We start from the raw sequence: 25,722 nt of genomic DNA, 5'->3' as shown, positions 1-25,722 counted from the left end.
GATTGTGGCCTGTGGAATGTTGTCCCACTCCTCTTCAATGGCTGTGTGAAGTTGATGGATATTATCAGGAACGGGAACACGCTGTTGTACACGTTGATCCAGAGCATCCCAAACATGCTCAATTTGTGACATGTCTGGTAAGTATGCAGGCCATGGAAAAACTCAGACATTTTCAGCTTCCAGAAATTGTGTACCAGTCCTCGCGACAAGGGTTTGCTGTTCCCACTATACCATCCTAGGAACCCTTCCCTATGACCCTCCATTAATGTTCTTCATTATGAAATTAGTCCTAAATAATAATTTCTTCAAATGGTGAAGTTCAGAGGAGTTAAGGTTGTTCATTTATACTCATGGCTCTTTCGATAATAAAATTCATAAGGTATGTGGCAATATCTTACTATTTGAATAGGATAAAGTAGGCCACATATTCTGATAATAATGCACCTCATATCAACAAGAATTACTGGGTTTCGATGACAAGTACTGACAGGGCATTGTGGGAATTGTGTTTAATGTTTCCCCTCCCTCTGTTTCCCCTCCCTCTACTCAGTAACACTGAAGAAATAAATTCAGACATCAATCCTAGACACAGCCTGTGAAATATTTCCATCTGTGCGAGGCCAAAGTTACATGCTGAAACATCTGATGGCAATGGATGAATGGCATGACAATGGGCCTCAGGAAATCATCACGGTATCTCTGTACAGTACATTCAAATTGCCATTGATAAAATGTAATTGCATTCGTTGTCCGTAGCTTATGCCTGCCCATACCATATCCCCACCGCCACCATGGGGCACTCTGTTCACAAAGTTGACATCAGTAAACCGCTCGTTGACACGATGCCATACCTGCTGTCTGCCATCTGCCCGGTACAGTTGAAACCAGAATTCATCTGTGAAGAGCACACTTCTCCAGTGTGCCAGTGGCAACCCAAGGTGAGCATTTGCCCACTTTAGTCGGTTACGATGCCATACTGCAGTCAGATCAAGACCCTGGTAAGGACGACGAGCATACAGATGAGCCTCCCTGATACGGTTTCTGTCAGTTTGTACAGAAATTCTTTGGTTGTGCAAACCCACAGTTTCATCAGCTGTCTGGGTGGCTGCTCTCAGACGATCCCGCAGGTGAAGACACCGGATGTGGAGTTCCTGGGCTAGGGTGGTTACACGTGGTCTGCAGTTGTGAGGCCGGTTGGGCATATTGCCAAATTCTCTAATACAACATTGGAGGGGACTTATGGTAGAGAAATAAACATCCAATTAATCTGGCAACAGCTCTGCTGGACATTCCTGCAGTCAGCATGCCAATTTGTGTTGTGTGACAAAACTACACATTTTAGAGTGGCCTTTTATTGTCCCCCAGCTCAAGGTTCACCTGTGAAATGATCATGCTGTTTATTCAACTTCTTGATATGCCACACCTGTGTGGTGGAAGATTCAGAATTAGTTGGGTAACAGATAACTAAGATGTCTTATCTGCATAGTATGCTTATATGATATATACTTATTAGAATGTATCCCTTCGGACTCTGGTGTTGGCAGTTGCACTTCTTCACTCAGCTGGGGCTCAGTCACCTGGGGCCCAGAGAGGGGAGAGGTCAAGCTTATCTTTCACATGTACCTCGTGCTATGCAGAATATCGGAAAGGGAAGAGGACAGGAGGGAGCATTGTCTTCATATGTGAATGTGTCTTTACCTATTCTTAAACCATGTGAAGGGATGGTGTGATTAATGAGGAAGCAACTTGTCTCTACAATGTCTGTGCGCCAGTCACTCCCTCCTTTGGCATTGGGGGAGATAAGGTTTGAGACAACAGATGTGTGTGTGGTAGTGTCTGGAACCATTGTATGTCATCTCTGATGTTGCACTTATCCTGGGATAGTGTATGACCTAGAGGCTCACTCCCCTCAGTGAGCTTGTCTAGGAGAGGGGTCAAGAAGGGGTTTTACTTGAGATGGGAGTATCTGGAGTTGACAATTGATATATGCCATTGGATGAGTTGGTGTTTTTGTGCTATGAACTACCAGGACCGAGATCGGGACTTCGTCTTAGGGGCCAAACTGAACGATAATTTATAGTGAATGCTATCTGGCTATGGCATACTCCTTTCTCATTTAAAAAGTCTCACCTTGTGACCCATTCCAAACATCTGTGGTTTGTTATGTAGACTAGGGGGTGGATCTTTGCTACAAAATATCTCAGTAGCCTTTGTGTTGTGGCTCTCAACGAATCATCTGAGGGTGATTCGTCGACCAGCAATCGCTATTGCAAAGCTCTCACTAATAAAGATTCAGTTTAAGTATAACTCTGACTTGTGTGATAAGTTTGTCTCTCCTCATTTGATAATACAGAAATTAATCACCACAACAGTCAGGTGGATGGATTATCTTGACAAAGGAGAAATGCTCACTAACAAGGATGTAAATAATTTTGAGACAAGCTTTTTTTACATATGGAACATTTCTGAGATATTTTTTTAAGCTCATGAAACAGGGGACCGACATTTTACATGTTGCGTTTATGTTTTTGTTCAGTGTAGTACTTGTAACTAAAACCAGAGCAACAGTAGACATGTTTCATAGGGTAGTATCGACAGTAGGAATGATTTACATGTAAAACATTGTTATACCCATGATTACATTTGTCTTATCGTCGAGGCTGAGACAGTAGCTGACGCAATGTTCAGCATGTTGAGGGCATGAAAAAAATTGCCCAGAACCGTATTACTGTTGGGGAACAAATGAAAGCAAGTTGGTTGCCTTTCAAATAGAACTGAGTGCTTATTGGTAGTGTACCATAGTAAAAGTCATCCCTGTTGAGAGATTCAAACTGATAGGAATAGTTTGTATTTGCTTTAGGCTCATGTCTCAAATGACTCAAAGCTTTAATAGGCCAAAATTATATTAACACGAAAACCATGCTGAATCTCAAACCATTGGCATGTTTGATAACAGTGTAGTTACGTTGTAGACAAATAGTTCCAATATCCCAGTGGTGAATGGAGTTCTAATATTCAGTGGTGAATAGAGCTCTGATACCCACCGGTGAATAGAGCTCCAATTTCCAGTGGTTAATAGAGCTCTGATACCCAGAGATGATAGTGCTCTGATATCCAGTGGTTAATAGAGCTCTGATACCCAGCAATGATAGACCTCTGATACCCAGCGGTGAATAGAGCTCCAATTTCCAGTGGTTAATAGAGCTCTGATACCTAGCGATGATAGACCTCTGATAGCCAGCGGTGAATAGAGCGCTAATATCCAGAGATGAATATAGTTTAAATATCCAGCAATAAATAGAGCACTAATACCCCACGGTGAATAGAGCTCTAATATCAAATGGTGAACACTCTAATATCAAATGGTGAACACTCTAGTATCCAATAATGAATAGAGCTCCAATGTCCAGTGGTGTGTAGAGAGTCTTTTGGAATTATGCTATAGCCACTCATTTATTACAGACTGGGCATCATTTCTCTCTCAGCTATCTATTCTAGTGGACTTAATGACCCACAACACAGGGCTGTAAAATTCAGGGGATGCTAAAATCAGTCTTCACAAATTAAGTGAGGTTGTTGTGGTCTACATTTTAAGATGGCACAATGAATGCTTGGGCAAGTGTAATTGAGCCCACTATTATCAACCAACTGTTATCTGTTATCTGTTATCAACCGACATAAATCTGTAACAATATATTTGATGACCTCATGCAGATGCAAAGCTCCACAGTGTCCATGGGCAATCTATTGAAGAAAACACAGCAAAATGTAAACATGAAACGGATTTCCTTCTTTCTAATGTAAACCAAGTTCTCCTATTCTTTTCAATATTTAACAAAGGCAGATTATATGAATTAAGAATACCAACTATAACGTTGTGTTGCTCAAACAAGGAGAAGGGGAATATTCTACTGTATGTGAACAAGGAGTGTGTGTGAGAGAGAGATAAGGTTGGTGAGTCTCTTCTGGCTTCTTATCTGTCTCCTTCGCAGCCACAACACCAGGGGAAACTGACAAGAACAATGGACCATGCTTTTTTCATCCCCAGAGTGTTGTATCTGTAAGGTGTGAAAGCTGCTGAGCCTTGTTTCCGGTATCACATGCTATCATCCCTCCATTATGTTGGTGAGAACTCGTGTATTTAGGACTCAACTCAACTTTCACGTTACTTGCATTGCCTTCAGAAAGTATTCATGCGCCTCGACTTATTCCGCATTTTGTTATGTTACAGCCTGAATTCCAAATGATTAAATCGATTTTTGTTCTCACCCATCTACACACAATACCCCAGAATGACAAAGTGAAAACATGTTTTTATTGATTTACAAAAGTATTCACACCCCTGAGTCAATGTATGTTAGAATCACCTTTGGCAGTGATTACAGCTGATAATCTTTCGGTGTACGTCTCGAAGAGCTTTGCATACCTGCATTGTACAATATTTGCACATTATTGTTGTTAAAATGTTTCAAGCTCAGTGAAGTTGGTTTTTGAACACTGCTAGACAGCCATTTTCAGATCTTGCCATAGATTTTCGAGCTGACTTAAGACAAAACTGTAACTTGGCCACTCAGGAACATTCAATGTCGTCTCGGTCAGCAACTCCAGTGTATATTTGGCCTTGTGTTTTAGGTTATTGTCCTGCTGAAAGGTGAATGTCTCCCAGTGTCTGTTGGAAAGAAGACTGAACTATATTTTCCTCTAGGATTTCCCCTGTACTTAGCTCTATTCCAATTATACCCCGCAAAAACTCCCTTTTCCTTGTCAAGCACAACCATGATGCTGCGACGACCATGCTTGCAAGCAGGATGCATGTTTTGGAACATTTGTTTTCTGTACAGGCATTCATTCTTCTTTTCAAAATTTCATTTAGGTTAGTATTGTGGAGTACAGGAGGTTGGTGGCACGATAATTGGGGAGGACAGACTTGTGGTAATGGGTGGAGTGGAATGGTATCAAATACATTTATTTTACCTTTATTTAACTAGGCAAGTCAGTTAAGAACAAATTCTTATTTACAATGATAGCCTAGGTACAGTGGGTTAACTGCCTTGTTCAGGGGCAGAATGACAGATTTTGACCTTGTCAGCTCAGGGTATCGATCTAGCAACCTTTCGGTTACTGGCCCAATACCTGGCTACCTGCCGCCACCACATGGCTTGATGCCATTCCAGTCCAGCCGTTCCAGACATTATTATGAGCTGTCCTCCCTTCAGTAGCCTCTACTGTTGTGGAGTAACCACAATGTTTTTGATCCATCCTCAGTTTTCTCCTATCACAGCCATTAAACTGTGTAACTCTTTTAATTTCACCATTGGCCTCATGGTGAAATCCCTAAGTGGTTTCTTTCCTTTCTGGCAACTGAGTTAGGAAGGACACCTGTATCATTGTAGTGACTGGGTGTATTGACATACCATCCAAAGCGTAATTAATAACTTCACCATGCTCAAAGGGATATTCAAAGTCTGTTTTTACTCATCTATCAATAGGTACCCTTCTTTGCGAAGCATTGGAAAACCTCTCTTTGTGGTTAAATCTGTGTTTGAAAATCACTGCTCAACTGAGGGACCTTACAGGTAATTGTATGTGTGGGGTAGAGAAATTAGGTAATCATTAAAAAATCATGTTAACACCATTATTGCACACAAAGTGAGTCCATGCAACTTATTACGTGACTTGTTAAGACATTTTTTTACTCTTGAACTTATTTAGGCTTGCCATAACAAAGGGGCTGAATACTTATTGATCGAGACATTTCAGCTTTTAATTTAGAATCCATTTGTTTAAAAAATAAAAAAAATCTCAAAACATGATTCTACTTTGCGGTATTGTGCGGAGGCCGGTTACACAACATCTCAGGCTGTAACAGGCTGTAACAACAACAAAATGTGGAAAAAGTCAATGGGTGTGAATACTATCTCAAGGCACTATAGATGGATGTGCATGAAGCAGCATGTTTGTAATGTCTCTTCTGCTTTATTCTGCAGGGCTTTCCACCCACCTATTGTAGAATGAAGACAGATACTGTATATCACACTCAAAACCTGTATATCAAACTCAAAACCATATCACACTCAAAACCTGCCTCTAATCTAAGGAATATGGTTTAACATCACAGCACTATGTTATTAATAAGTTGGCAATCTGAGATGCTGCGATAAAGAAGCGTGACTGTTTGTTACCACCAGAAGCTCTTACTCTGTAAGCTATTGAATTTGTTATTGGAGAATTAGCTCAGCTTCAACAGGGGGGCCAGAGGGGTGCCTGTGACTGATGGACATGCTGAAGAGAGGGGGGATGTTATAAGGGCTAATGGAGCACCGGACTTTAGCCCACGACATTTTAGAGGCTTTTTTGTTCAGCCCTTTCATGAGCGCTCTTATTCAACCGCTGTTTCGTCAAATGAAGCCAGAATGATGTGCACTGTAATATCTGCAGACTGATTTATAGGGTAGTGAAGCCATGTTATGTAATTTATGGACACTCTTACACGCGTTCTCAAATCAGATATAAAATAGGCACTTTTGTCAAAGAAAATGTTGTGTGACTTCTCATTTTCGGTTTGTAATGGTCTGAAAATAATGTTTTTGTTGCATGCCACAGTTCCCTCTTCTCTTTGTCCCCTGGTGCAGAGCGAGAGGAGTTGGGACAAAGGAGAGGACAGAGGGGTGAGAAAGGGACTAATGTATACATAAGGGTCATAGCTAAACTCTATCTGTATAATAAGCAGGATGAGATTGAATTTAGTGTGTAGAAAAGGATCAGGGACAAACATGACCTTCTGTAATAAATAACGTGACCTTGACAGGACTTGTTTGGGTTGTTTAGGGGTTAACTGGAGTGATGCCCACAGGTAAACCTTATGTTCATCATCTTGCATGAATGTATCTATCTATTTATCTTCTTTCAAAAATATACCATCACACGTGTTGAGTAAAAAATTGCTTATCATTGTATTGACACTGACAAACATTCTGAGTATGCCCTTGACATGAGTGCTCTCCAAATTCGACTATGGGCAATGTTTTATCTCTCATTGACCCCTTAGACCGCAGACCATTTTTATCTTAGCACAATTGGTAATGAGAACCAAAAATAACTGAAAGAGGGGTAGCATAAGTGAAATGAGGCATTCAAGTGTGGCTCCCAGTCCAAACTCACAGCAGTGGACCCAAACTGACAAGCTGCACTTATTTACTTTCTCAACATTTTAGAAACAGCTGCACATTGCCATCTAGAGGTAATGTAAGCAACAGCAAGGGGAGGCAGGTGTATGGAGAGTTGAGACCACAGATCAAGAGTCACAGGGTTTTCGGCGTTTTCTGCAGGTGTGCGTTTGGGTATTGGGGGTGGCGAGAGATGACTTCTGCATCCACACATGCTGAGGTTCTCATCAGGTGGCAAGAAGGCAAAGTATCATTCTGATTGCGGATTCGGCTTCTTTCTGTGATACTAATCTCCCGCTGATCCTCTCTGGAATCATGAGAATGCTGTATGTGATGCAATCATAAAGTGTGCGCTATATGAAAGAACACAGTCACCTCCAGAGTGGGTCCATTCTGTCAGCAAGATCAAGAGCTGAGAAAATATGAAGTAAATAGAAATTACTAAAGGTTGTGTGGCAGTGGAAGTGCCAAGAATGTCACGTTTGAAAAGGGTTCAGTGTTGAGCGCTGTTTTTTCGGCAACCTTTTCCTCTGTTGTCATTTATGCTCATATTTGGCCGAGAGCAATATTACATGTTTAATGCTTCATGTGCATGCTGGGAGCTGTTATACCTGCAGTCATATGCCTTATGATTTGTCCAACACTGCTAGTCCTTCTGTGGGTGCATGTCACAATGTGTTCGTGACTCCATGCGTAATGATTTTGAGTAGTCGCTAAAGGTTTTTTTCCCCACTTAATCTGCTCAAAAAACCTATTGGATAATGGTGACACATAATATACACACTAATATAACAGTGTACCAGTATTTGCATAGTTCAATTTATGGGTAATTCCACAGTTACGGAATTGCGCTCTGGCTCAGATTTTTCTCTTACAATAAAAGTTTCACAAACAATGCAACTCTATGCACCAGGACTACATTTTAGAAATTTACACAGAACATTTGGCAAAAACACATTTACTGGAAGAACTGTGCAGATGCAAAGTTTTGTAACAGAATTTTGATAAAATCTCCCTCAGTTTTGTATCCACGTTTTCCAAAAACTCTGCTCTGTTAAATGTCTGCTCCGAATTAAGTCAACGTTGTCTGCAGAAAGAATGGGGTGTCAGCTATGACAAGACACATTGACTGTGAAAACGTTTTGGTTATTGAACTACAGTAAGTGAAGTGGATTTACACCTGGTAACGGAATTGCGGTAATGGAATTTCATCATGGGTCTTTGATCGGTACTACACATGAATGCATAACTATGGATATGAATGTTATATCCTTCATGGTGATGTATCCTGAATAGGTAGACAAACACATATATTTGCAATGTTTTGGTATTATTCTACACACTGGCTATTAGTTTAATGAGCTCTGCTCCCAAACAAGACCAGATTTGGTTGGTCCTGAGTGGACCAAATCTGAACTAGTCATAGGTGTTCATCAAAGTACAGCACGGTAGAGCTCAGTACAGAACAGTATAGTACAGTACAGCACATAACTGTAGAGTTCAGTACAGTAAAGTAGAGTATACAGTGCAGTAGAGTACAGTATAGTTCAGTACAGTACAATACAGTGCATTATAGTGTACACAACTCGTGTGTTCTACTGTGTACTGTACTGAACCCCTCTCTACAGTAGAGTACTGTACTGTACTGTACTGTACTGTACTGTCCAAACTTGTGAACCCAACTGTGGTCTGTGACTACTAGGATTTCCCATTGTAGCCAATTAAATTGCAGAAATTCCTTTACTGATTTTTGGGAAATCCATTACCGATTTGTTAACAGACTTTTGAGTTTGAATCACTTAATTAATCATAAAGAAAATTGATATCAGTCAAAACACTATAACTAATTGGTCTACCTTTACTTGTTACATCTGTGAACTGTTATTATCTTCCCTCATGAGGGAGAGAAATTAGAAAATATTTGTAAGATATTTGGGTTTTTGGTAAAGGAATTTCAAGGCACAAGGCAATGTTTCTTAAACTTACAGAAGGCAGAAAAATGTATCCAAAACTAAATATAAGTGTTTATATTAGTTTGTAGGTGTCTTTCCTTCAACATTACAGTGTTTTAATGTATTTCTTGTACCTTTAAATACTTATTTTGGTATATGTTTTCTAAGACCCTATTTCTATATGTTTGACCTGAAATCAAAGCCTTCACTTGTTAAACATTTTTAGCATTTTTAACACTATATATGCCTTAATTTAAAAAAAATATATATGGACTCTTAGCTTTCATTTGACACCCAATTTCACATGCTACTATGAACTTCAAAATGTTGGTGCTCATTGGTTTCTTTTACATGGAGATTAGCATATCTGTTATATGGCCTTTCAGTAAGAGAACAAACATCATCCATGGCACCTTTGCTAAACCATCTCCCAGGTGTTTAACAGGTGATCAGCTATTGCCCTTAACAATTTGTATGACCTGATGTATTTAACAAATATGCTCTAACAAGGCGGGAACCCCTGCTCCCTCCATCACTATCAGACACATTGAAAGGGGTTTGGGTAAGGGGTTAGGGAATGTCATTTGTTCCAGATTTATTTGTAATTAAGGGTTTGACTTCGGAAATGCTAAAGGTTTGCGCCTGCTGTGACGGTGGCATTTGAAAGAGTGATTTGTTTCCTTTGCCCATGAAATTAGTTTAGTCACGCATGAGCAACGTTGACAAAGAAATGCCAGCTAATTATATCAGCAAAGGAACCTCTCCCTGCAGACTAACACCCAGCAGACTTCAACAGGCCCTCATAAGAATGTATGACATACACACATTTACACTGTGTGTGTGTGTGTGTGTGTGTGTGTGTGTGTGTGTCTTTTTATTTTTTATATTTCTACGTGTGACCGCCTGCATGTGTGTTTTTATTTAAAGAGTATTTGATGAAGCAAAACATGCCTGTGTTCCATCAGAAATATGATTTATGATTAAAGTTCATTCACAGCATGTTGTAGATAGCTCTCCTGAGGGACCAAACCCACCCTTGTCTCCCATGTGGCTGTGATGGCAAATGTATGGTGCACATTTTAGGACATCCCCAGTGTCACATTTCGCCCCTCCTTGAGTCAATCATCAACCCTCCAACTTGAGGCTGAGAGTGTCCTAAAAATGTGCACCACACAGAATTTGAAGTATCGATCCATCTCGAAAATCCCTCATATTTGACTTCCCCTCAAACAGAAAGCAAGCTTACACAGGAGCCCCTTTCAAGCAGCATATTAAATAAGCTCAGGATAAGAACATTCAGGATGATCACCTCTGATCTAACTTATTTATGATATCATGGAGCAGAGGAAATAGAGTTGAAGACTAACTTGATGTTTACTGTTCATGGGGGCATGTGTCATTAGCACACTCAGTGTTCAATTAACCATCTGTTATCATGTTAGGTGGTAATAACTCTGTGCTTGATTTAAGTCAGTTGTTTCCCTCAGCAGGTTTAGATGTACAGATGAAGTCGAAAGTTTACATACACTTATTTTGGAGTCATTAAAACTCCTTTTTCAACCACTCCACACATTTCTTGTTAAGAAACTATAGTTTGGCAAGTCGGTTAGGACATCTACTTCGTGCATGACACAAGTCATTTTTCCAAAAATTGTTTACAGACATATTATTTAACTTATAATTCACTGTAGCACAATTTCAGTGGGTCAGAAGTTTACATACACTAAGTTGACTGTGCCATTAAACAGCTTGGGAAATTCCAGAAAATGATGTCATGGCTTTAGAAGCTTCTGATAGGCTAATTGACATCATTTGAGTCAATTGGAGGTGTACCGGTGGATGTATTTTAAAGCCTACCTTCAAACTCTATGCTTGACATCATGCGAAAAGAAAAAAAAAATCAGCCAAGCCAAAAAAATTGTAGACCTCCACAAGTCTGGTTCTTCCTTGGAAGCAATTTCCAAATGCCTGAAGGTACCACGTTCATCTGTACAAATAATGGCATGCAAGTATAAACACCATGGGACCACGCAGCCGTCATACCGCTCAGGAAGGAGACGCGTTCTGTCTCCTAGAGATGAATCATCTTTGGTGCGAAAAGTACAAATCAATCCCAGAACAACATCAAAAGGACCTTGTGAAGATGCTGGAGGAAACAGGTACAAAAGTACCTACAACCACAGTAAAACAAGTCCTATATCGACATAACATGAAAGGCAACTCAGCAACGAAGAATCCGCTGCTCCAAAACCGCCATAAAAAAAGCCAGACCACGGTTTGCAACTGCACATGGGGACAAAGATCGTACTTTTTGCAGAAATGTCCTCTGGCCTGATGAAACAAAAATAGAACTGTTGGGCCATAATCACCATCGTTATGTTTGGAGGAGGAAGAGGGAGGCTTGCAAGCCAAAGAACACCATCCCAACCGTGAAGCACGGAGGTGGCAGCATCGTGTTGTGGGGGTGCTTTGCTGCAGGAGGTACTGGTGCACTTCACAAAATAGATGGCATCATGAGGCAGGAAAATTATGTGGAAATATTGAAGCAACATCTGAAGACATCAGTCAAGAAGTTAAAGCTTGGTCGCAACTGGGTCTTCCAAATTAACAATGACCCCAAGCATACCTCCAAAGTTGTGGAAAATGGCTTAAGGACAACAAAGGCAAGGTATTGGAGTGGCCATCATAAAGCCCTGACCTCAATCTATGGGCAGAAATGAAAAAGTGTGTGTGAGCAAGGAGGCCTACACACCTGACTCAGTTACACCAGCTCTGTCAGGAGGAATGGGCCAAAATTCATACAATTTATTTTGGGAAGCTTGTGGAAGGCTAGCCAAAAAGTTTGACCCAAGTTAAACAATTTAGAGGCAATGCTACAAAATATTAATTGAGTGTATGTAATCTTCTGACCCACTGGGAATGGGATGAAAGAAATAAAAGCTGAAATAAATCATTCTCTCTACTATTATTCTGACATTTCACATTCTTAAAATAAAGTGGTGATCCTAACTGACCTAAAACAGGGGATTTTTACTAGGATTAAATGTCAAGAATTGTGAAAAACTGAGTTTAAATGTATTTGGCTATTATTGCAGTGAGTGAGCCCATGCAACTTATTATGTGATTTGTAAAGCACATTTTTGCTCCTGAACTTATTTAGGCTTACCATAACAAAGGGGTTGAATACTTATTAAGAAAAAAAATAACACCTGCTCTTTCCATGACATAGACTGACTAGGTGGATCCAGGTGAAATCTATGATCCCTTATTTATGTCACAATCCACTTCATTGAGTGAAGGTGAAGGGGAGGAGATAGTTTAAATAAGGATTGTTAAGCCTTGAGACAATTGAGACATGGATTGTGTATGTGTGTTATTCAGAGGGTGAATGGGCAAGACAAAATATTTAAGAGCTTTGGAATGGACTATTGTATTAGGTGCCAGGCACACCAATTTGAGTGTGTCAAGAACTGTAACTCTGCTGGGTTTTTCACGCTCAACAGATTCCTGTGTGTATCAAGAATGGTCCATCACCTAAAGGACATCCAGCCAACTTGACACAATTGTGGGAAGCATTAGAGTCTACATGGTCTACTGTAGTACGCCTGTGGAATGCTTTCGACACCTTGTGGAGTCCATGCAGCAACACATTGAGGCTGTTCTGAGGGCAAAAGGGGGAGGTGCAACTCAATATTAGGAAGGTTTTCCTGCTGTTTGGTATACTCAGTGTATTGACTGAAGACATTTCACCTTTTCATTTCGTATTAAATAGTTAAAAAAAATATCAAAAAACATAATTCCACTTTTGAAATGATGTGGTATTGTATGTAGGCCAGTGACACAAAATCTAAATTGAATACATTTTAAATGTAGTCTGTAACACTACAAAATGTGGCTAATGTCAAGGGGTGTGAATATTTTCTGAAGGCACTTTAAATTAGATTAGCATATTTAAGTACAGTTGCTAGTCTCGTGCATTTTACAAGCTAAATACATTGCAGTTGCTGTACTCTAGTGTGTGAGCAAATAGCTTGAGTCCATTGCATTCTTGCTGCGTTCTCGTGCTAGTCGGACCTAGGACACTTACATTTCTTACTTGGCAACTCATTTTGGAAAGAGTTTCCTGCTTTTAAAGTATCAGAATGAACCCCGATAGCACTTGAATGTGGTATTAGTTAAAAAATCAAATCAAATCAAATTGTATTTGTTACATACACGTGTTTAGCAGATGTTATTGCGGGTGTAGCGAAATGTTTGTGTTTCTAGCTCCAACAGTGCAGTAATATCTAACAATTCACAACAATACACACAATACACACAACCTAAAAGTAAGCAACAATTGCACTAGACTATGGTTAATCCTACTGTTCCCCCCAAGCCTACTACCTCTATCCAGCAAAAATAATAAGATGCAGATATCTGGGTAAGCTGAAATCAGTAACAGTCATGCATAGTGAACCTGAAATCTAAATCAATGTTTGATCAAAAATGTTCAAATGTAGCTATTTCGCTAAATACTGCACACTTACATAGTTTTTTATATAACACTGAAATGTTTATTCATGTGCATTGTCCCTGTCAAATAAATTCCTTCAAATAGAGTTTTAAAAGTTGCTCTCCTCTGTTGAGAGTTCGGCTTGTATTGTAGACCTTCCAGGGCTTGTTTGTTTGTCGATCGCCAATCAGAATGAATAATGAATAATGAATGTGTGGGCGGATCGCTGAAGGTCATATTGCACTTCTGGGTTCGTGAGGAGTTGGATGGTTTGCCCGGGGCAACAATCTCTTAACAGAAAGTTGAGTTCTGGAGCCATGGGACCTCTCTTTGAAATCATGGCTGGGGGGATGATGGGTCTACCGACCAGGCATTGCCTTGGAGTGGAGCTGTCAAGGCCCTGAAAGGATCTGGTCGACCCTAATAAGCTGCTGCCTGTTTTTACTGTAACTATCTCGCTCACCACGCATGGCTGTCATCTGTATGCTGCTGGAGACATTGTAAATATTCCAGTTCCACATCACACACCCTCCTCTCACATGTACTGTGTAGCCTGATGCACATCAGTACTGTAAATATTATACCACCGTTTCACAATAGAGCATAAAAACCTGTGAATGTCTGTATGAAAGGAAAAAGGATAGAGACAGGAAGCACGGGCGAGAGGGCGGCGTTCGCATCATTCTTTTTCACACTCTCCCGCGAGCGACCTTTCTTCATAAATATGGCATCAATAGAAAGTCAGTTTGGCGTTTCGGGTGAAAATAATGAAGCATCTCCATCTGAGCACTCAGTGATCTTCGATCAATAGGGTGTCATTCAGAGAATAACCAGAACAGAGAAGGTGAAGCCAACACTGGGTGGTGGAGACCAGCTCGGTTCAGGCTGACTGAATTTTAAAGAGCTAACCTCCCATGTGCCCTCTCGGGCAGCTCAAACAAGGGCCCAGAGATGGAGCTCTGTCGTGGGCCTGTTCATTAGTTTGTTCGCAACGTTTCCTACCACTGCAAAGTATTATTCTGTTTCTGTGACCTAGATCAAGAGGGCTATACCCAGGAAGACTAAATCAAAATGAATATCACTGTATTGTACTTAGTGTAGATGTAAACCCATTATACAAGCTGTAATAACCATTAAAAGAGAGCAGAAATGGCTTATGCTGATTCTGAATGGTTGGAATCAGTTGGCCGTGTAGCCAGTCAGTAGTTTTTCTATGTTTTTCTATTGTAGAAAGGCATTGTGGTCATAACCTCTGGAATACTCTGAAAAATTAGGGGATAGTTTTCATCATTCAATGCTGAATACAGGGAGAGATACAGGTAACTGCCAAAATAAAGGAAACACCAACATAAAGTGTCTTTATAGGGTGTTGGGCCACCACGAGCCAGAACAGCTTCAATGCACCTTGGCATGGATTCTACAAGTGTCTTGAACTCTGTTGGAGGGATGCGACACCATTCTTCTCAGGCGCCACACCACATCTCCCACAAGTGTTCCATTGGGTTGAGAACTGGTGAATAAGACGACCATGGCATCGTTTTCATGCTCATCAAACTATTCATTGACCACTCGTGCCATGTGGATGGGGGGCATTGTCATCTTATGGTGGAATAGCCATGGTAGCCAAAATAATGGCCTGACCAGCATTTTTATACTGTACATGACCCTAAGCATAACGGGATGCTAATTGCTTAATTGACAGGTTCCACACCTGTCTGGAAGAACCTGCTTTCGATATATTTTGTATCCCTCATTTACGAAAGTGTTTCCATTATTTTGGCTGTTACCTGTACATATTCCCAAGACATATGGTTTGCAGTATTTTGTGTTGTATTTCAGGTAATCACTGATTCATCCAATGTGAAATAATGTTCCAAACTATGGATTAAAAGCAAAAGTAACAGCGAACATATGGCATTTTGTGGAGGATAATAAATAATCCAACGTACTGTAAACACCATTCCAGCTAATTCCATGGACAGAGAGCCGTGGAACTGAGTCAGAGAAGGAGTCTCAGGAGGATTGTTTTTGACGATGTACAGGTGGGCCTATCAATCCTCAGCCTGTTTACATGGCTGCCAGATGTTCGACACCATGACCACGAGAAAGCCTACGAGGAGTTTGCAGTTGCAGCACCTCCACTTAACAAATGCGAGTCGTGCTCCCGCGGGCCAATTTACACTGGTTAATTGTGACACCCCCTCAAGGCTAACACTCATTTCACTAACGATTTTGGCGGAGGAAGCGATGCTAGCTGTGACCTTGCAGCAATGTAATGATATTCTCGGTGGCTACACAAGGTAAGACAAGGACGTGGTATGCAGGCGGGAGCTCTGGGAACACTGTTATGAACACTGTTATTTCAGTTCTGTACATTGTGAATCATCTAACTTTTTCCTCTCAGTGAGCTCGCTATGGGGTTTATGTTTCTCTCGCTCTCTGCAGTTTCTAATGCCATGTCTTGCATGCTGATGTCACCCTCCTCCACCTAGGATGTCACGCCTGGGCTGCACAGCTGTAAAAAGTCTACAGGTCAGTGAAAGTAACTTCTGTGAAAATTCTAACTTCTGTAATGCTGAAGATATTATATGCAGATTATATATACTTCACGGCTAGCATTCATAAAGTATTCAGACCCCTTGACTTTTTCTACATTTTGTTACGTTACAGCCTTATTCTAAAATGGATAAAATCATTTTTCCCATAATGACAGGGAAAACAGATTTTTAGAAAAAAGTTCAAAAAAACTGAAATGCCTTATTTACATAAGTATACAGACCCTTTGCTATGAGACTCGAAATTGAGCTCAGGTGCATCCTGTTTCCATTGATCATCCTTGAGATGTTTCTACAACTTAGAGTCCACCTGTGGTAAATTAAATTGATTGGACATGATTTGGAAAGGCACACACCTGTCTATTTATCCAAGCCATGATGTCGAAGGAATTGTCTGTAGAGCTCTGAGACAGGATTGTTTAGAGGCGACAGATCAGGGGAAGGGTACCAAAACATTTCAGCAGCGTTGAAGATCCCGAAGAACATAGTGGCCTCCATCATTCTTAAATGGAAAAGTTTGGAACCACCAAGACTTCCTAGAGCTCGCCACCCGGCCCAACTGAGAAATCGGGGGAGAAGAAGGTGATCAAGATCATGATGGTCACTCTGACAGAGCTCCAGAGTTCATCTGTGGCAATGGGAGAACCTTCCAGAAGCACAACCATCTACGCAGCATTCAACCAATCAGGCCTTTATGGTAGAGTGGCCAGACGGAAGCCACTCCTCAATAAAAGGCATATGACAGTCCACTTGGAGTTTGCCAAAAGACACCTGAAGGACTCTCAGACCATGAGAAACAAGATTCTCTGGACTGATGAAACCAAGATTGAACTATTTGGCCTGAATGCCAAGCGTCACAACACCTACGGTGTTGCATGGTGGATGCAGCATCATGCTGTGGGATGTTTTTCAGCTGCAGGGACTGGGAGACTAGTCAGGATCGAGGGAAGGATGAACGGAGCAAAGTACAGAGAGATCCTTGATGAAAATCTGCAGACTAGGTCGAAGGTTCACCTTCCAACAGGACAACGACCCTAAGCACACAGCCAAAAAAGAACAAGACCGGCTTCGGGACAAGTCCCTGAATGTCCTTGAGTGGCAGAGCCAGAGCCCAGACTTGAACCCGATAGAACAACTCTGGAGAGACCTGAAAATAGCTGTGCAGCGACACTCCCCATCCAACCTGACAGAGCTTGAAGTGATATGCAGAGAAGAATGGGAGAAACCAAATACAGGCTTCAACAAAGTACTGGGTAAAGGGTCTGAATACCTATGTAAACGTGATATTTCCATTTTTATTTTTTATACATTTGCAAAAATTCTAAAAACCTGTTTTTGCTTTGTCATCATGTGGTATTGTGTGTAGATTGATGGGGGGAAATCAATTTTATAAGAAGTCTGTAATGTAACAAAAAATGGAAAAAGTCAAGGAGTCTGAATACTTTCTGAATGCACTGTATGTGCTGCTCTGTTTTTTCTCAATATAAACAAATTGCAGTAAGTAAAATGGAATTTAACATTTAGCATTCATTACTTACTCAAATTGGTCCTTATATTACATTTCTTTGACCACTCAATTCGTGCAAATATGTAAAAAAATTAAAAAAAATAAAGTATTTCAGCAGATTCAGAAGAAAATCCTCTGTAACTGTTCAATTCACAGAAGTTAACTTACCTTATTTTTTTACTCATCTATTTTTTACTTTACACTTATTTTTCTTAAAACTACATTCTTGGATAAGGGCTTGTAAGTACGCATTTCCCTGTAAGGTCTACTACACCTGTTGTATTCGGCGCATGTGACATACAATTTGATTTGAGTCACTCAGTCTCCTCTGAACAGTTGATGTTGAAATGTGTCTGTTACTTGAACTCTGTGAAGCATTTGTTTGGGCTGCAATTTCTGAGGCTGGTAACGCTAATGAACTTATCCTCTGCAGCAGCGGTAACTCTGTGTCTTCCTTTCCTGTGGCGGTCCTCATGAGAGCCAGTTTCATCATAGTGCTTGATGGTTTTTGCGACTGCACTTGGAGAAACTTTCAAACTTCTTGACATTTTTCGGATTGACTGACCTTCATGTCTTAAAGTACCGCTCTCTGCTACCGCACGGCAAGAGGTACCGGAGCGCCAAGTCTACGACCAAAAGGCTCATTAACAGCTTCTACCACCAAGCCAAAAGACTGCTGAACAGTCTACCATCCCATTTGTTTTTACACTGCTGCTACTCGCTGTTTATTATTTATGCACAGTCACTTTACCCCTACCTACCACCTGTAACCCCACACATTGACCCGGTATCGGTACCCCCTGTATACAGCCTCATTATTGTTATTTTATTGTTACTTTTTAATATTTTTTACCTTAGTTTATTTGGTAAACATTTTCTTAACTCTTTCTTGAACTGCGTTGTTGGTTAAACTTCTTTGGGATTGGTGTCCCTTCCACAGGACGGTTGAGCAAACCTAGGCTAATGCGATTAGCATGAGTTTGTAAGTAACAAGACAATTTCCCAGGACATAGGCATATCTGATATTGGCAGAAAGCTTAAATTATTGTTAATCTAACTGCACTGTCCAATTTACAGTTGCTATTACAGTGAAATAATACCGTGCTATTGTTTGAGGAGAGTGCCCAATTTTGAACATGAAAAGTTATTAATAGACAAGTTAGGCACATTTGGGCAGTCTTGATACAACAATTTGAACAGAAATTCAATTGGATCAGTCTAAAACTTTGCACAAATCAAAACTGCACCTGGGCTGGAATAATACATTATGGCCTTTCTCTTGCATTTCAAAGATGATGGTACAAAAAAATGTTAAAAATAACAGTTATTTTTTCTTTGTATTATCTTTTATCAGATCTATTGTGTTATATTCTACTACATTCCTTTCACATTTCCATAAACTTCAAAGTGTTTCCTTTCAAATGGTACCAAGAACATGCATATTTTTCCTTCAGGGCCTGAGCTACAAGCAGTTAGATTTGGGTATGTCATTTTAGGCAAAAAAAATGAAAAAAGGGGCTAATCCGTAAGGGCTTGTTAGTAAGCATTTCATAGTAAGGTCTACCTACACCTGTGGTATTTGGCGCATGTGACAAATATAGTTTAACTTGATTTGATTTAATGATGGACTGTCGTTTCTCTTTACTTATTTGAGCTTTTCTTGCCATAAAATGGACTTGGTCTTTATCCAAATAGAGCTATCTTCTATATACCAACACTACCTTACCACAACACTACTGATTGGCTCAAACACATGAAATTAACTTTTAACAAGACACACCTGTTAATTGAAATGCGTTCTAGATAACTACCTCATGATGCTGGTTGAGAGAATGCCAAGAATGTGCAAAGCTGTCAACAAGGCAAAGGGTGGCTGCTTTGTAGAATTTCAAATATAAAATATATTGGTTTAACACTTTTTTTGGTTACTCCATGATTCCATATGTGTTATTTAATAGTTTTGATGTCTTCACTATTATTCGACAATGTAGAAAATAATAAACATAAAGAAAAACCCTTGAATGAGTAGGTGTGTCTAAACTTTTTACTGGTACTGTATATATAAATAAATGTGGGATACAAAAAAATGTCAGTGTCGAACAACACCAATGCCAAACATGCATTGCTCTAATAACTTTCAAAAGATTGTTCCAAAGTTTGCCCTCCAAAAAATGTATTTTCCTATCAATGAAATCACACAACAATTCTCACACAAATGAATCCACACATAAATGCACAAAATCTGTTGAAATACTTTCTTTTTTTTTTTACATATTTGCAGTGTGAGATTGTGTTGGTAAGTGAGGTATTAGTTTTGAAAGATTCGAGTCCAATTCTGGGTAGAATATCTTGGATCTCTGACAACATCAAACATTCCTAACCATTTGATTTTCTCCACCAATGTCTTTTGTTTTGTGATGGTTAGGGTCATCGGGACTTCTGGGTGCACATTTGGTTGTAATTTAATTACAGTGGACCTAACCATGCTGTGCCCATGCGGTGCCCGCGCAGAGCGTCTCCGCATGCCAGCCTTGCACATCCTGTCTGAGGCGACAGGAACATCAGACGTGACAGATGGCTCATAAATCATGGAGGTGTGTGCACGCTGACGACAGGAGGCCTTTCTTTGGAGGGAGCCTGCGGAGAGACATAGAGAGAGGGAGAGAGAGAGAGAGAGAGAGAGAGAGAGAGAGAAAGAGAGAGAAGAGAAAGAAAGAAGATGAAATGGGAGAGACAGAGAGAGCGAGAGAGAGAGCAGAGGGAGCCAAGGGAGAGTAAGCACCAGCGCAGCACACAGAGACTGACTTGGCTGTTACTTTCAACTGAGACAGCATTGATAATGAGGGAACAAGAGGAACAGTTTTTTTCTGTACCCATCTGCAGCTCCATTCAGTTGATAAATAATCTTAAATATGCTTAGGAACATAAAAGGCTTTAAGTACAGTGTCCACATTAGGAAAGTCTCTCGCTTACATTGAAGTTTCAAAATTATATTGAGATAATGTACAGTATACGCCAGTATAAGGTGTAGTCACAGCATGGAAGTTATGTGTCTGTATGTTTCAAGATTGTTGATAGAAATTACGTACATGGAAAGTACTCATTTTAGTCAAAGCATATTCTGATTGTTGTGGAAGTGAGAATATTGTACCAAAGTATTTTTTGTTTCTATGAATTCGACTGGAAGAGGGGCCAGAATGAAGAGCTTGAAGATGATGAGTTGCAAAAGGAAAGTTAACAGTTAACACAGCAAGATAAATCAATTGACTCACTGGGTTCTAATTGGTTTACTCTCTCCTCCCTGTAAAATAAGAACGTTTTGGATGATGTGTGAGAATCAATTCTACAGCAATTGATAATTTTGTATGTCTTAGCAGATTCAATGTTTTACATGTCTGCCGTGCAATATGTTCTGTCTCTGACCCTGCTTTCCTAATGTATATTCAGTCCTAATCTGCCATGAATTAATCAAGACATACTTGCTTTAATTGATCCTGAGATGTTATTCATTTAACCCGAGAGCCCATTCTTCTTTGATTGCTAAATGACTGAGCTTTTAATCAGTCGTTGTTTTGCATTCAATCACAGGCACTACAAAGGGACCTAGTTCCCTGAGCTTAAGCATACCCTAGGTGACAGCACACCACATCAATAAATGATACCCCTCTATTAAAGTGAGTGTGATTTAAGCAGCCTTGCTAGAGCATTTGAAATGTGTGTAGGAGCAGGGTTGGTTTAGTCTTAATCCACTCTGCATATTGACATAGGGTTAGGGTTTGACCATAATGAATATATATTGCAGCTGTTACTGTAACTGCAAGGCCCATTTTCACAAATTAGGAGTTTTGACTTTTAGATCATGATGTATACGATTATATACAGTACCAGTCAAAGGTTTGGACACACCTGCTCATTCAAGGGTTTTTCTTTATTTTGACTATTTTCTACATTGTAGAATAATAGTGAAGACATCAAAACAATTAAATAACACAGATGGAATCCTGTAGTAACCAAAAAAAGTGTTAAACAAATCCAAATATATTTGCACACTCTTGGCATTCTCTTAACCAGCTTCATGAGGAATGCTTTTCCAACAGTCTTGAAGGAGTTCCCACATATTCTGAGCACTTGTTGGCTGCTTTTCCTTCACTCCAAATCATCTCAACTGGGTTCAAGTTGGTTGATTGTGGAGGCCAGGTCATCTGATGCAGCACTCTATCACTCTACTTTGTTAAATAGCCTGTGTTTTGGGTCATTGTCCTGTTGGAAAACAAATGATAGTCCCACTAAGCGCACACCAGATGGCATATTAATACAGAATACTGTGGTAGCCATGCTGGTTAAGTGTGTCTTGAATTCTAAATAAATCATAGACAGTGTCACCAGAAAAGCACCCCCACACCATCACACCTCCTCCTCCATGCTTCACGGTGAGAACCACACATGCAGAGATCATCCATTCACCTACTCTGTGTCTCACAAAGACATGGAGGTTAGAACCAAAATTTTCACATTTGGATTCATCAGACCAAAGGACAGATTTCAACCAGTCTAATGCCCATTGCTCGTGTTTCTTGGCCCAAGCAAGTCTCTTCTTCTTATTGATGTCCTTTAGTAGTGGTTTCTTTGCAGCAATTCAACCACAAATGGCTTCTTCACACAGTCTTCTCTGAACAGTTGATGTTGAGATGTGTCTGTGAAGCATTTACTTGGGCTGCAATCTGAGGTGCCGTTAACTCTAATGAACTTGTCCTCTGCAGCAGAGGTAACTCCCGGTCTTCCTTTCCTTTGGCGGTCCTCATGAGAGCCAGTTTCATCGTAGCACTTGACGGTTTTTGTGACTTATTGAAATGTTCCGGATTGACTGACCTCCATGTCTTAAAGTAATAATGTTTCTCTTTGCTTTTTTGAGCTCTTCTTGCCATAATATAGACTTGGACTTTTACCAAATATGGCTATCCTCTGTATACCACTGCTACCTTGTCTCAACACAGCTGATTGCCCCAAACGCATTATTACGAAGGAAAGAAATTCCACAAATGAACTTTTAACAATGCTAACAACTTTGAAGAATCTCAAATATAAAACATATTTTGTTTATTACTTTTTTGTTTATTACTTTTAATTTTTTTTTTATTACTATGTGATTTCATGTGTTATTTCGTAGTGTTGATGTCCTCACCATTAATTTACAATGTATAAAATTGTACAAACAAAGAAAACCCCTTGAATGAGTAGGTGTGTCCAAACTTTTGACTGGTACTGCATATAGTGGAGTAATGTTTGGTATGTGTATATAATGTATATTATGTACACTACCGTACAAAGTTTGGGGTCACTTTGAAATGTCCTTGTTTTTGAAAGAAAATCCAATTTTTGGTCCATTAAAAAAACATCAAAATGATCAGAAATACAGTGTAGACAATGTTAATGTTGTAAATGACTATTGTAGCTAGAAATGGCAGGTTTTTATGGAACATCTACAGAGGCCCATTATCAGCTACCATCACTCCTGTGTTCTAATGGCACGTTGTGTTAGCTAGTTCAAGTTTATCATTTTAAAAGGCTAATTGATCATTAGAAAACCCTTTTGAAATTATGTTAGCACAGCTGAAATCTGTTGTTTTGATTAAACTGGCCTTTTTTAGACTAGTTGATTATCTGGAGCATCAGCATTTGTGGGTTCGATTACAGGCTCAAAATGTCCAGAAACAAAGACTTTCTTCTGAAACTTGTCAGTCTATTCTTGTTCTGGGAAATTAAAGCTATTCAATGCGAGATGCTGGCCTTCTAGGCAGAGTTGCAAAGAAAAAGCCATATCTCAGACTGGCCAATAAAAATAAAAGATGGGAAAAAGAACACAGACACTGGACAGAGTAACCCTGCCTAGATGGCAAGCATTCCGGAGTTGCCTCTTCACTGTTGACGTTGAGGACTTGTGAGGTGTCTGTTTTTCCTCTTGCTCAGTTGTGCACCGGGGCCTCCCACTCCTATTTCTATTCTGATTGGAGACAGTTTGTGCTGTTCTGTGAATGGAGTAGTATACAGCATTGTACGAGATCTTCAGTTTCTTGGCAATTTCTCGCATGGAATAGCCTTCAATTCTCAGAACAAGAATAGACTGAGGTATTTCAGAAGAAAGTCTTTGTTTCTGGCCATTCGGAGCCTGTAATTGAACCCAGAAATGCTGATGCTCCAGATAATCAACTAGTCGAAAGAAGGCCAGTTGTATTGCTTCTTTAATCAGAACAACAGTTTTCAGCTGTGCTGACATAATTGCAAAAGGGTTTTCTAATGATCAATTAGCCTTTTAAAATGATAAACTTGGATTAGCTAACACAATGTGCCATTGGAACACAGGAGTGATGGTTGCTGATAATGGTTGCCTCTGTACGCCTATGTAGATATTCCATTAAAAATCATCAGCATTCAGCTACAATACTCATTTACAACATTAATAATGTCTACACTGTATTTCTGATCAATTTGATGTTATTTTAATGGACAAAAAAAAAAAGCTTTTCTTTCAAATAAAAGGACATTTCAAAGTGACCCAAAACTGTTGAACAGTACTGTATACCTCACATGACTCCTAATAAGACTATGCAACGAGCCCGTTCAATTATCTGTCTAACAGCAATATGCAAGAACACTATAGTTGAGTTGCAGTAATAGACAATGAACACATGAACATGGAATTTAATTACATTGTCAAATTAATGGTTTCACATACAAGCATAAAGCTTAAGTTACAAAGCATTAACACGCATTACAAAGCATACTTCTAGGCATATAGATCCTAAGGTTAACTTAGGAATCTCTGTATTTGTGCTTTGTCTTCTAACCGGCCAGAGGCCTAGGAAATGAGAAACGTTCATACAACCTTCCTCTATGGACTGGATACAGGATAAGAGAGAGAAGGCATTTCATTCCATTTATAAGTTGTAACCTTTTCCACCCAAAACCAATGACCATTGACCAATCAGATGATAGCAAGTTTTCAGTGTAACCTGACCACCAAGGCCCAATCTCCACAGGGTGTCACAGCATCTAAAAGCATGTGTGGGGGATGAGACCAATGTAAACAAGACATAATTCCTGACAATGAACTCCTTTGCATAGAGTAATTCAGAGTTCATTTTCAGAGACACATTTTTGCCCCTCAGAGAGGGAAGGGTTCACTAGTCCTTGGGCATTGTCCTATCCTTATGTTCCTGGACCATTTGCCATGCAGCTCCAGGTGACAGAGAGCACATCAATTAGCTTACATGTACGCCTCAAATAAAGTACAATGTTATCAGTCACGTGTTTCTTAAACAACAAGTGTAAACTAACAGTGAAATACTTACTTACTCGCCGTTCCCAACAATGCAGAGAGAAATAAAATAGAGAAATAATAGAAATGTATTAACACGTTATAATAAAATTAATACTGAACACAAATGGAGTAATGATAACTTGACTATATGCATGGGGTACATGTACTGAGCCGATGTGCAGGGGTACGAGGTAATTGAGGTATATATGTACAATCACTGTAACTAGGAATAAAGTGACAAATAATAAACAGCAGCAGCAGCGTTAGTGCAAAAAGAGTCAAAGCAGATAATCCGGGTAACTATTTGTGGACAGGAGGGAGCTGATCCGAGATCAGCGCTCTTACTCTGAGATGCTTTTTGAATATGTGCCTTGATCTCTTTCGCTCTGTCTACTCAATGTTATAATGAGGGACAGTTACTCACAGTGCAACCCCAAGCTTGACATTGATTAAGATGTGTGTGTGGGGGGGAGGGGGGCGGGGCGTGACATTAAGGGACAAAATAATAAATCCCAGAGAAGATAATACATATCTTTAACTGGAATTCTAAACCTATGCCAGTCTGTTCAATTACAGGCAACAGCTGAAATTGTTTGTGATGCCTTCTGGCAACTAGCCATTTCTATGGTGTCCCTGTTTTTCATCACGCAGGCACCACAATTTGGCACAGTTTTTTCTAAAGGCTGGGTTCGAGCAAGGTCAAACTTGCTGACTAGCAATGAGAGGACG

Source organism: Oncorhynchus mykiss, chromosome 2 (assembly GCF_013265735.2).
Source record: "Oncorhynchus mykiss isolate Arlee chromosome 2, USDA_OmykA_1.1, whole genome shotgun sequence".
Taxonomy (NCBI): Eukaryota; Metazoa; Chordata; class Actinopteri; order Salmoniformes; family Salmonidae; genus Oncorhynchus; species Oncorhynchus mykiss.
This window is presented reverse-complemented; position numbering follows the sequence as displayed.